The following is a 12,251-nucleotide window of genomic DNA, read 5'->3' on the forward strand; positions in this document are numbered from 1 at the left end:
GATCCCCCCAGTTCATTTTATTCTCTTGCTTTTTGAGAGTGGGCTCCCAGTTTTTATCTCCATGGACGCCATACTTTAAAAGTTGATTTTAAGCATGCACTGTATCATAAGTAACTGTGTAGATAGCCTTAGGGTTTTCATTTAGCTTTATAAAATATCCCTATCTGATATTCCTCCTGGATGAATGGATTGGGAAATACAGTTGGTGAGGTTCTGGAGGGCTAGTCTGAGCCCAGTGAGAGGTGGGGTGAAAGAATCTATCCCACATTTCCTCTGACATTCCACAATCAGAGTCAAGACCCAGCATTAGGAGGCTTCAACAGGGCAGTCCCGGGGGATCAGCCCAGAATAGGCAGCTATGAGGTCAAAGCGTAAAGTGAACAGTCGGAGTGGAAGGACTAGCGGAGACCTGTAGAAATTTCCTAGGCCATGGGGTATTTTTCAGAGGTTTTAATGTAGTACCCGTTGCCTCAAGCATAAATGGGTGAATATTGGAAGAATCTAAGGAAAACAGATATCTTCAGGCACCCAATACAAATTTTGGGGACCTGCATCAGCTCAAGGGGGCATGCAAATGGACAATGCAACCCATACATGCCCAGAGAGCTCTGACCCACAAACTCTGCAGCAACTGGCTCAGAATGAAGGACCTGGTCAATGACTGTCAGCTTCCCTATTTTTTGTCCTCCATTTACGACTCATGACCGATCAGAGAAAATCAAACATGTTCCCCAAACCCATCACATAATATGCCCTGCTTCTAGTTTGCCCAGCTCCAGGTTCCACAGCAACCTCCAACCAGCATACCTGAAACCTTCTCTTTTTTCACTCTGAAGCTTTCCGACTCCTCTGCCTGCCTAGAGTCTCTGCCAAAGGCTAGTGATGAGGGCTGGCTCCCTCGACAGCAAGCTGAATAAATAGCCAGTGTGTTCCCCTTTGAGTAGTTTTTGTTTATTTCCACAGATCTACAATAGACATATGAAGATCCATTGTTTAAACAAACATCCCAGAACCTGCAAATCTAATTAGCACTGCCCTTAGTTCTCCAGAGTAGTCTCTTTGAAGAATTAAGATCTTTTTAAATGATCGCATCATCACTCAAAGTGTTTTTGGCGCTCCTTTTTTCAGCGTTGAATTTAGAGCCAAGATAGGGTTATAGGGTTGTGGGGGGGGCTCTCTTTCCATTTTATCATGGTTTCACAGTTTCGTTCTCTCTCTCTCATACGTACACACACATACCTCCCAGTACATTTCATTTCTGGCTTAGAATATGCCCTCTGCCATGTTAATGTTAATCTTACTCACCAGCCCTATCTCCAAAATGATTTTAAATCATTTCCCTAATTGACCCACTCCCCTACAAGAGTTTGTTATTTACCAAAATGATATTCCAAAGAGTGACTCAAGGTTTTGCCATCTATTTGAGAGATTTGTCACAGACTCTTCCTGTCTTTGCATTTTGCAGTTCCCGCGGTCAAGTATTTAATACATTTTCCCTTGTCCCAAATCCTCCCTAAGTCCATTCTGCATCAGGTCCTTCCTCAGATGGGAGACACCACTGGCATGCAGACCAGAGTGTGGAGGGTAGATCTTATCTCTCTCTGGCAAAGGAGATGGTGTGTTTTCATTCCCTAGATGCATGCACAGGACAAGCTCTTTTGTGTCTGCTCTTGTCATGCCCTGGAAATGGTACATCAGCATCTGTAGGAGAGATCGGTTGGTTTTGGAGACTTGTAAAATTTGTGAACAAATGTAGATTGCAAGCAATCATTCGGGCTTCATTCTCCTTATGAATTCCTATGGTAAAATGGTACTTGTCCCTATACATCTCTATTTTTGTTCTCAAGGTTCAAACATCAGAATTCTGCCAAGTGGCTCTTTCAGTCTGGGTAGGCTTATAGTGATTCTGCCTCTTGTAAAGGAACTGAACAAAGCAGCCCCAGGTCAGCAATGTTCATTTCTTTGAAGTCTGGAGTGTACAGATACAAATGTTAGAGACATGCTGGAGTGTTTATGATGTACTCAGGCCATAGAGCTGAAAGCCCACTGAAGGACAATTGCTGGAAATGGTCTACAAACAATTCATAATAAGCATATTCAAAATGAGCACTTTGCTTTGAAATGATAAAATCACTGAATTGTTTGGAATGCCCACATTGATCCTTTGAAATTCTTCAGACATTCCTCCTGTGGAATGCTATGAGGTTGGGGATAACTGGAAGGATATTTCAGCAGTTTCATTCTAATTTTTCACTCTATACCAGCTGCTGGGGGTGGAGGGTAGGGAGGAAGTCTTCGCAATCCTTCTCTTCTCATTCTTATAGCTCAAGAAATTTCCTGTCCTGTTGGTCCTTCTAAAACGTTAATTACTACTCAGGGATACGTATATTGGCACTCCCATCCTGTCTGCACAAATGACCTTGGAGGCTGACAGGAAAACCAAGGGGACTCAGAGTCTGGTGGTTGCCTCTGTGCATATTATCGCCTCACTGGGACACCAAGGTAATGAGGAAAGGGCGCTTCTCCACCCATGTTTCCTGATTCAGGAATGGCAACCATTTTTCAGGATCCTAGGCAGCTCTAGGGAAGAGGTCATCCCCTTAGCCTGCTGCCTTTTGTCCCTCCCCTGCCCCTAACCTAGGATTAGACACCTCTCCTCAACTCCTCTCTAGCACTCTGTGCTGATCTCCATCATAATATGTCACCCTAATTGCTCATGTACGCATTGGTCTCCCAAGAGACTGCACATTCCTTAGGGCAAGACTACATCTTATACTTGCGTTACCTGCTGAATCAAATAAGTAATAGTGAGAAGTGACTCAAATCAGAACTCAGTGGTGAGCATCTCAGGCAATCAGGGAATAAAATGCATAAGTATAAATACATATATGTTTGAATGACATGGTTTCAGTCCTCTGGGAATTACTTGTAGAAGTAAGAAATAAATCTATGTAAAATAAATCACAGTGAAAGTATGCCATAAGACTACATGACCATTTCCAATTGACTTCTTGTGAGACCCAAAGCACTTAACAGATATAAAATCACTTAAAAACTTAAAACTTTTAGGCCATACATAATGTCATTAATATAATGTTTTAAAACCTCATCCTATTTCTCTCAGTGACAGAAGATTTCAGGCACTGAAACTCTAGCAGAAGAACCTTCTATTACTTCAGAAAACCTAATATTTGGAAAAACATATAACTTGGCTAATGATATTAAGGCTATTTTGTCTGTGGGTTTGATCTTGTTCTCTGCAACCTTTAATTCACTTGATTTCTCTGTGTATCATTTGGATTAGATCGAAAGCTTTCTTGCAGCTTTGAAATATTATAATTTATTTATTTGTATTTGCTTTATTTTTCTCATAGAAAGATACATAGATAGATATACAGATATAATATATAGCCAATATCATAACATGTCACTCAGAACAACTTCAGCATGCATTTCCTAGGAATAAGGGCAGTCTACTACATAATGACATTTTCTTTATCACAGTTAAGAAACACTAGCATTTATCATATAATATGCAAGCCCTATTTAAATTTACCAAAATTGACTTTCATATTTTCTTTCTCTGATGCAGGATCCAATCAAGATTCACATATTTTATCATAGTACAGTTCTCATTTCTCCTGCCTTTGCTTTTTTTTTTTTTTTTTTAAATGACATATGTCTTTCTGAAGAGTTCAGGGAAATTGTCTTCCAGAATATCCCACTGTCTTGTTTTATATACTTGTTTCTTCATGATTGAATTCAGGTTAAACTATTTCATAAGAATACCATATAAGAATAATACATAAGTGATATTGTGCATAAGTGAAATGATTTTCATTATTTTTAAGTATTTTTAATCATATGTAGTATAAAAGTATAGCAGAGGGCTTCCCTGGTGGCGCAGTGGTTGAGAGTCCGCCTGCCGATGCAGGAGACGCGGGTTCGTGCCCCGGTCCGGGAAGATCCCACATGCCGCGGAGCGGCTGGGCCTGTGAGCCATGGCCGCTGAGCCTGTGCGTCCGGAGCCTGTGCTCCACAACGGGAGAGGCCACAGCAGTGAGAGGCCCGCGTACCGCAAAAAAAAAAAAAAAAAAAAAGTATAGCAGAAAAATTATAAAATAGGAAAGAAAGGAAGCCACCAATCATCCCACTGTCCTAACTCATACAATAATATTTTGATGTATTTCCAAGCTTTTTCCTATTATTATTTTTAAAATAGTTTTAATCATACTGCAGATCTAACTTTGTAGTCTGGTTATTTTTGATATAACATCACATGATAAGCATTTTCACTGGAAATAATGGCAATAATACTAACAGTACTAACTACCATTTACTGAGTTTATTGAGCATTTATCCAATTGCAGATAGCACCAAGCACTCTCTTTATACTATTTCTTTTAAAATTTATGACAACACTTTGAAGTAGATTTTTTTATTATATCCCCATTTTAGAGTTGAGGAAACTGAGACTCCATTCCACAGCTGGTAAGGGGTAAAGAAGAGATTTGAACCCAAGTGTATGTGACTCCATTGCAACATCTGTCTCTAATCATTTTTACTGAATGTGCTTTGATTTATTCATTTCATGTAGACACACTAGTAGACATTATCAGCCTAGACCTGCCCTGATTTTAAGAATATTTCCCAAGCCCTGACTTTTTTGGCCACCCCCTTTGAATTATGAGCATAACCCAGACTGACTTCAGAAACTAATGCTTCCTATTTTTCCCCCAAAGAACTTAATCTAAAACAAATCTGGTTTTCTAAAAGTCTATTTTCACTTATCAAGGAAGCAATGCAATTTGTAGGTAAATGACAAACCATCAAGGATAACAGGTAGGAGTGAGTGAACAAAATAAACCAAGTGAGACAACTTCTAGGTGGCCACCAATGGTGCCTAGTCTGTGACAGCGTTCTGTCCCTGAACCCTGGAGGCCCCTCCTACAAGGGTATTGCCATTGACAGCAGCATGGCCATGGGTCATCTGTCTTCTCTTTGGCTCTACCAGAAGACTCTGAAATTTATTTTTTATTTATTTATTTAAATTAAACTTTTTATTTTGAGCTAATTGTAGAGTCACATGCAGTTGTAAGAAATTATACGGAGAGACCCTATGAAACCTTTACCCAGTTCTGCACAACGGTAGCATCTTACAAAACTATAATGAAAGAACACAACCAGGATACTGACTTTGATACAGTTAAGATAGAGAACATTTCCATCACCACAAGGACCTTCATGCTACCCTTTTACAGCCAATCATTTCCTTCCCACCCCTGCCCCCTCAACCCCTGAGGGACTCTGGAATTTAAGCTGCACAAAATCATTCTGTTGTTAACTACCTCTGATCTAAACACACCCCACTGATTAGAAATGTGTTCGATGTCAAAGCCCTGATAAACACAAATTCTAATACTTCTAAATGCACTTTAATGTGGGTTAAATGCCTACATTTGTCTCATAGCCCACAGTGCCAGCTGGGGAAGAGTCAGCAGTAGCAGCAACCCTTGCCAGCTCAGCCTTTGGGAAGGCTCCGAGCACAGCAGGAAGGAGCTGAATGCATTTCAACTGCAGCCAAGTTAGTGGTTTAAGCTTCATAAACATGTCTTAAATGTTATGACTCTTATCTTCATGCCACGGCATTCCTACTCAAAGAATAGCTATTAAAAATAAAACACACAATTCAGCAAATAGTTCTAAGAACTTTGATTTTTAAAAAAAAGAGTTGATTAATCATTTTTGGTTGCTTATCTTTCTTTTGACCTTTTCCTCTCGATTCATCTCCATATCACAGTTAGGGTACTCAATCATTTACTAAAAGGATTAAGACAATATAAACTCCTTGTGATTAAAAATGAAGTGAAATGGAATTCTCCATAGTTTTATAGTTTTACCTGACTCTGGGACTGGAAGTGGTGATGAGAACTTAGCAGGGTTTCTCTTATGATAATTTTCTTCAATACTTGGTATTGAGAATGAAGGGAAGAAAAACAAGTTTCATGATTAACCCATGAAACTAGCTACACTTGATTAATGTCCCAACCCTAGGAAGTTATTGCATGATGCTGTTTGTAAAAAGTGTAAAGAGCTTCTGTATTACCCAGATGTGTCAGTTATCTATTGCCACGATGATGCTGTATGACAAACAAACACAAAATTTCAATGGCATAAAATAATAAGCATTTATAGCTCCTGCATTTGGAGTGGTTACCTAGACAGTTGGTTATGCTGATCTTAGCTGTGCATGTTCACATATCTGGGGGTCAGTTTGCTGTCAGATGATCTAGGCTGCTCTTGACTAAGATGACTGGAGCAATTTGGTTTTGCTTCACATCTCATTCTCTAGCAAGTCTATTCTCAAGGCAATAACAAAAACACAGTAAAGCAAGTCCCAAGGTGCAAAATCATTTCAAGTTTTTATGTCACATCTGCTAAATTCCATGGGGCAAAGTTAGTCAAATGTTTGAACATAGTTTCAAGGGTAGAGAAGGTTACTCTATCCACAGTAGGAGGGCACTTCAAAGTTACGTGGCAAAGACATGGTTAAAGGGAGGGGTAAAAACTTCGATCCATAATTTCAATATACCATATCAGGTAATTCTATGCCCTGTAGGGTTAAAGTCACTATGAGTGGTCTGCCAATAGCTAATATCCAGTGCAGATTCAATCATGAGGCCAAACTGTACAAGAAAAGTGTCACTTGGGTGGCTGGTCTCATAATCCAAGGTGGAAGAAATGATTTGGCATCAAAAGATGGCCAGAAAGATTCAATTATTGTTAAGATGTCAATCCTTCTCAAACTGATCTGTAGATTCAGTGTAATCCCAATCTAAAATCCAGCAAGCTGTTTTTATAGAAATCACCAAGATAATGTTAAAATTTATATGGGAAAGCAAAGGAAACTGCAGTGAAAACAATTTTGAAAAAGAACAAGGTTGATTTCAAGACTTATATAAAGATACAGTAATCAAGTATGTGTCTCAATGAAAGGATAGCATATAAACCAATGGGATAAAATTGAATCCAAAGCAGATGCACAAATACATGGCAACTTTATTCATAATTTTCAAAAACTAAAGAACCAAGGAAATTCAATAGAGATAGTTTTTCAAGAGATTGTGCTACAATTTGGACATCCATATGTAAAATTATGTGCCATGGCCCATACCTTGCAAAAATCATATATGCAAAAATCGGTTCAAAATGAAACATAGACCCACATGTAAAACCTAACAATATGAAATTTCTAGAGGAAAATATAGGAAAAATGTCTTTGCAACCATAGATAAGGCAAAGATTTCTCAGCTGTGAAACAAAATGATGAATTATGAAAGAAAAAAGATAAGCAGGACTTTGTCAAAATTAAAAACTCCTGCCCTTCAAAAGGCACTGTTAAGAAAAGGAAATGAATAAGGAAGCCACAGACTGGGGGAAAATATTTGCAAAGCAAATTTATTACAAAAGACTTGTATCCAGAATATATATTAAAAAATCCTCTGACAAATAATAATTAAAAAAAACCGAGCAAAAAATGGGAAAATATTTGGACACTTCACCAAAGAATATATATGAATGGCAAAGGAATGAATGAAAAGATACTCAACATTATTAGCCGTTAGGGAAATGCAAATTAAAACCGCAGTAAAATACCAACTTAATTCTATTTGACCACTAAAATTTAAAAACCAAGATCTAGAACTGATGAGAATATGGAGCAATTGGAGCCCTCGTACAAAATGGCGCAGCCACTTTGGAAAACTGTTTGACAGTTCCTTGTAAAGTTAAATGTCACTTATATGGCTGAGTATTTGGGTATTTACCCAAGGTAAATGAAAATACATGCCCACACCAAAACCTGTATGTGAATGTTTATATCAACTGTGTTCATAATCTCCAAAAACCAGAAACAACCCAAATAACCACCACCTGGTGAATGGATAAACAAACTCTGGTACCTTGGTACAATGGAATAAAAAGGAAAGAACCTAGCGATCAAGAACATGGATATTCGAATGCATTATGCTAAGTGAAAAGAGTCAGACTTAAAAAGCTGCCTGCTCTATCATTCCACTTGAATAACATCCTGGAAAAAGAAAAACTAGGGGGACAGAGGAGTGGTTGCCAGGAGCTAGGGCTGGGATGACAGGAGTGAACACAAAGGTACACAAGAGAACTTTTTGGGTGATGGAAATGTTCTATATCTTGATTGTGGTGGTGCTTACACAACTGTATGTGTTTTTCAGAATTCATAAAACTGTACACCAGAAAAGAGTGAATTTTACTATATGTAAATTATACATCAAAAAACCTGACTTAAAAAAAGAGGGAGCTAGGAAAGCAAAATACAGAACCATTTACATCATAAATCAGTAGGTGAGTGGTTGAAGCCTCAGATCTGACCACCAAGATGGGCTCATCTCTTCTTAGTCTTTTCAGTCAAGATCTATTGTCAGAAGAGACATTTGGAACCAAAAGCTTTAAAACTTTTAATACTCCTTGACCCACCTTCATTTCTAGGAATTTATCCTAAGGAAAAAAATCATAAATGATTTTCCTCAAAGAGAATTATTGGCCACAAAGTTCAAAATTCCAAAAAATTGGAAAAAACCTTAATGCCCACCAAAGACTGCTGACAGTGGAAAGACTGAGGGTGGAAATATTAAATAAGCTTTGGTGCATCCATTCAATGGAACACTATCTGGAAGTGGCTATAAAAGAATATTTAATGCTCTGGAAACATGATCTCCATATACTAAGTTTAAAAAAAATCAGATAACAAAAGGGTATTTATTTTTGTGCCAGTACCATACTGTCTTGATTACTGTAGCTTTGTAATATATACAAAAATAAACAAATGGGACGTAATTAAACTTCAGAGCTTTTGCACAGCAAAGGAAACCATAAACAAGACGAAAAGACAGCCCTCAGAATGGAAGAAAATATTTGCAAATGAAGCAACTGACAGGATCAATCTCCAAAATTTATAAGCAGCAGGAGAGGCCACAACAGTGAGAGGCCCACGTACCAAAAAAAAAAAAAACAAAAAGAATGGACTTGAGGACACAGGGTGGGGGTGGGGAGGGGGAAGCTGGGGCGAAGTGAGAGTAGCATCGACATACATACGCTACCAAATGTAAATAGTTAGCTAGTGGAAAGCAACAGCATGGCACAGGGAGATCAGCTCAGTGCTGTGACCACCTAGAGATGTGGATAGGGAGGGTGGGAAGGAGGCTCAAGAGGGAGGCGATATGGGGATATATGTATGCATATGACTGATTCACTTTGTTGTACAACCGAAAGTACAGTATTGTGAAGCAGTCATACTCCAATAAAGATCTATTTTTAAAAAAAGAGTATTTATGGCATGATCCCTCTTTTGAAATGTGTGGTGAGAGAGACAGATACAAAGACTGGAAGGGTGAGTATGCCCAAATGCTAACGATTTTTGCCTCTTGGTGGTGGAATTGTGAATAATTATTTTCCTACATTTTCTGTCTCTTCTGATGAATACATATTTCTTTCATACTAAGAAACAAAATAACCTCATTTTTTTTTAAAGGCATTTGTAGATTATTAAGCTAAAGAGTGAGTCCCATCACACTTGGTCCTCATGGATGTCCTAAAATTTGTGTAGTTTTCATTGAGTCCAAACAGTTAAAAAGCTGAACCCAAAGTGTCAGTTGAGCTCCTAAGAGGAAGGAGGCATTTGACCTTTTAAGAATCTTGGAGCCCTGACATATATCTGCTCCTGTCCGACATAGAATGTGAAGCCCTACTGAGAGAGAACCAGGTGCAAAGAGGTGTGTTCATGAACCAAAAAGATTTCAGTAGCGGCTGATAAACTAGATTTTTGGGGGGTTTTTTAACATCTTTATTGGAGTATCGTCGCTTTACAATGTTGTGTTAGTTTCTGCTGTATAGCAAAGTGAATCAGCTATACATATACATACATCCCCATATTCCCTCCCTCTTGCATCTCCCTCCCACCCTCCCTATCCCACCCCTCTAGGGGGTCACAAAGCACTAAGCTGATCTCCCTGTGCTATGCAGCTGCTTCCCACTAGCTATCTGTTTTACATTTGGTAGTGTATATATGTCCATGCCACTCTCTCACTTCATCCCAGCTTCCCCTTCCCCCTCCCCGTGTCCTCAAGTCCATTCCTTATGTCTGCGTCTTTATTCCTGTCCTGCCCCTAAGTTCATCAGAACCTTTTTTTTTTTTAGATTCCATATATGTGTGTTAGCATACGGTATTTGAAAAACCCAGTACTGAGTTGTTATGGAAGTGTTACATTTGTGAGCAAGACCTGTGTGACCATAGACAAGAGTGCCTCCTCTCTGGGTTTTATCTGGAAGATGAAAGAGTTGGTCTAGGAAGTCTTTAAGAATCTACCCTTTTCCAGTTTTCTGGGATTTTGGGGGGTGGGTGGCTGAACCCAGACCAGGATGAATTTCACTATTCCTTATCCATTTGCATAAATTGATGGGCTTTGAAGCCTATGTTTTGACTAAAGGAGGAGGGAGATTATTCCTGTTTTTAATTTTCTGTGATGGGAAGGAGAAACTGCATGAAAGGAAAGAGCAAGTTATTTATTCCCCCAGGATCCCTTGTATTCAGTTGATGACTCTGTTGAGAGAAAGTTTGAGGCTAGAAAATGACTGAGGTTTCCTATGAGAGGCTTTGAGATCCTCGGTCTTCAGTGCACAGCGGTGCCACTGTGGGATCCATGTGACAAAGAGCAGCGCTGGGCAGAGAGACACTTCCCCCACCCTCCAGGGAACCAGCACTCCTTCAGCTCCGTGAGGACCCGTAGGTTTGGGATCTTGGAGAGACAGCAGCCCAGTATGAATATTAGTATATTCTGGATGGTCCCATCAACAAAGCCAAGTTTCATTGCATCTGAGGCTGTACAAGCTGTGGACTTGAGCAAGGGGCTGCTAGAGCGAAAGGGAGAGATAATAGCAGAAGGTGTGTGGTTAGTGTCCTTGTCAGGCCCATGAGAACACATAAGGCACTGTTGGAAGACTTCTAGAATCAGGGAAGATTTTTTCTCATTTGAAAATGTTAAGTGCTGAGGATGCCTGTGGTGCTGTTCTCAACAACAGAGAAGGGTAAGGGAGCTGGGGTGCTGATCCACCAACTCCCATCTGTTATTGGGAGAGAGAAGGCTGTTAACTCCCTAGCACTTCCAGCTTGCCACGGGTACGTAGGGGACAGAAAGAATTGGGTGTCAGAGAAAACCTTCAGGCCGGAATCACAAGTGCTGGCAGTTGGAAGTTGATCCAGCATGCACAGACGTGGGAGAGGCTGTGGAGCCAGGGGGGCAGTCTGCTACAATGTGGAGGAAGGGTATCTGAATAGCAGTTAATAGCTAACATTGATCGACTGACTAATGTGAACCAGGGGCTTCTATATGCACCTTATGTACATTATCTCAGGTATTTCTCACAACATTTCTATAAGTAAGATCAACCTGTTACTATCCTCATTTTCCAAATGGAGAAAGTGAGACTCGGAGATGCTAAGTAACTTTCCCAAGGTCTCTCAGCTAGTTATTGGAGATGCTGAGATTCAAAATCAAGCACTCTTCCCCTTTCCAGAACATGGAGGATTATGGTACAATTGATAGGACAGCATAGAGGCAACTAAACAAAGCAGAAAACCACACAGCGTGCACTTGGTGGTAGGTACTGGTGTCCCATATGTCCAAGTCCTCATGAGGATTCACAGCAGCAGAGAAGAACTACCTAGAATTAGGTCTCCAGCAGGCATGAGAAGCTATAATTCACATTCTCTCTGGCTTTTTATAACCTCCTCCTTCTACGTCCCATTCTTACCTTATCAAAGTTATTGAAAGTTTCTAACTACATGTTTACCCCAGGACATTACTGAGGATTAATTATGAGATTGAACAAATCAAATGTCAATTTCTCATGTGTAGTATCACTCAGCAGGCTTATGTTTCAAATATGCCTGAAGTTATTCCTGCAAAGGGGAAAAAGAGGGAACTGAGGACAAATCTCCTGAAGCAAAGAAGGCTTATAGAGGACACAGTAGGAACTGCAAATACAAATGTCTCAGGGGCCAGTCCAGCATCATAAAATGAGGAAAGCAGCCTCAGTGCAAGACAATAGGGAATAGTGAGGACTATGGTGAACAGGCAAGCACATTCCCTGTCTAAAAGAAGCAGCACTACTCAAGCTACTCATCTCAGTCAATTATTACCATTTGGGAATGTGGGCTC

Source organism: Aethalodelphis obliquidens, unplaced genomic scaffold, assembly GCF_003676395.1.
Source record: "Aethalodelphis obliquidens isolate GAN/ISIS:26980383/991018 unplaced genomic scaffold, ASM367639v1 scaffold16, whole genome shotgun sequence".
Taxonomy (NCBI): domain Eukaryota; kingdom Metazoa; phylum Chordata; class Mammalia; order Artiodactyla; family Delphinidae; genus Aethalodelphis; species Aethalodelphis obliquidens.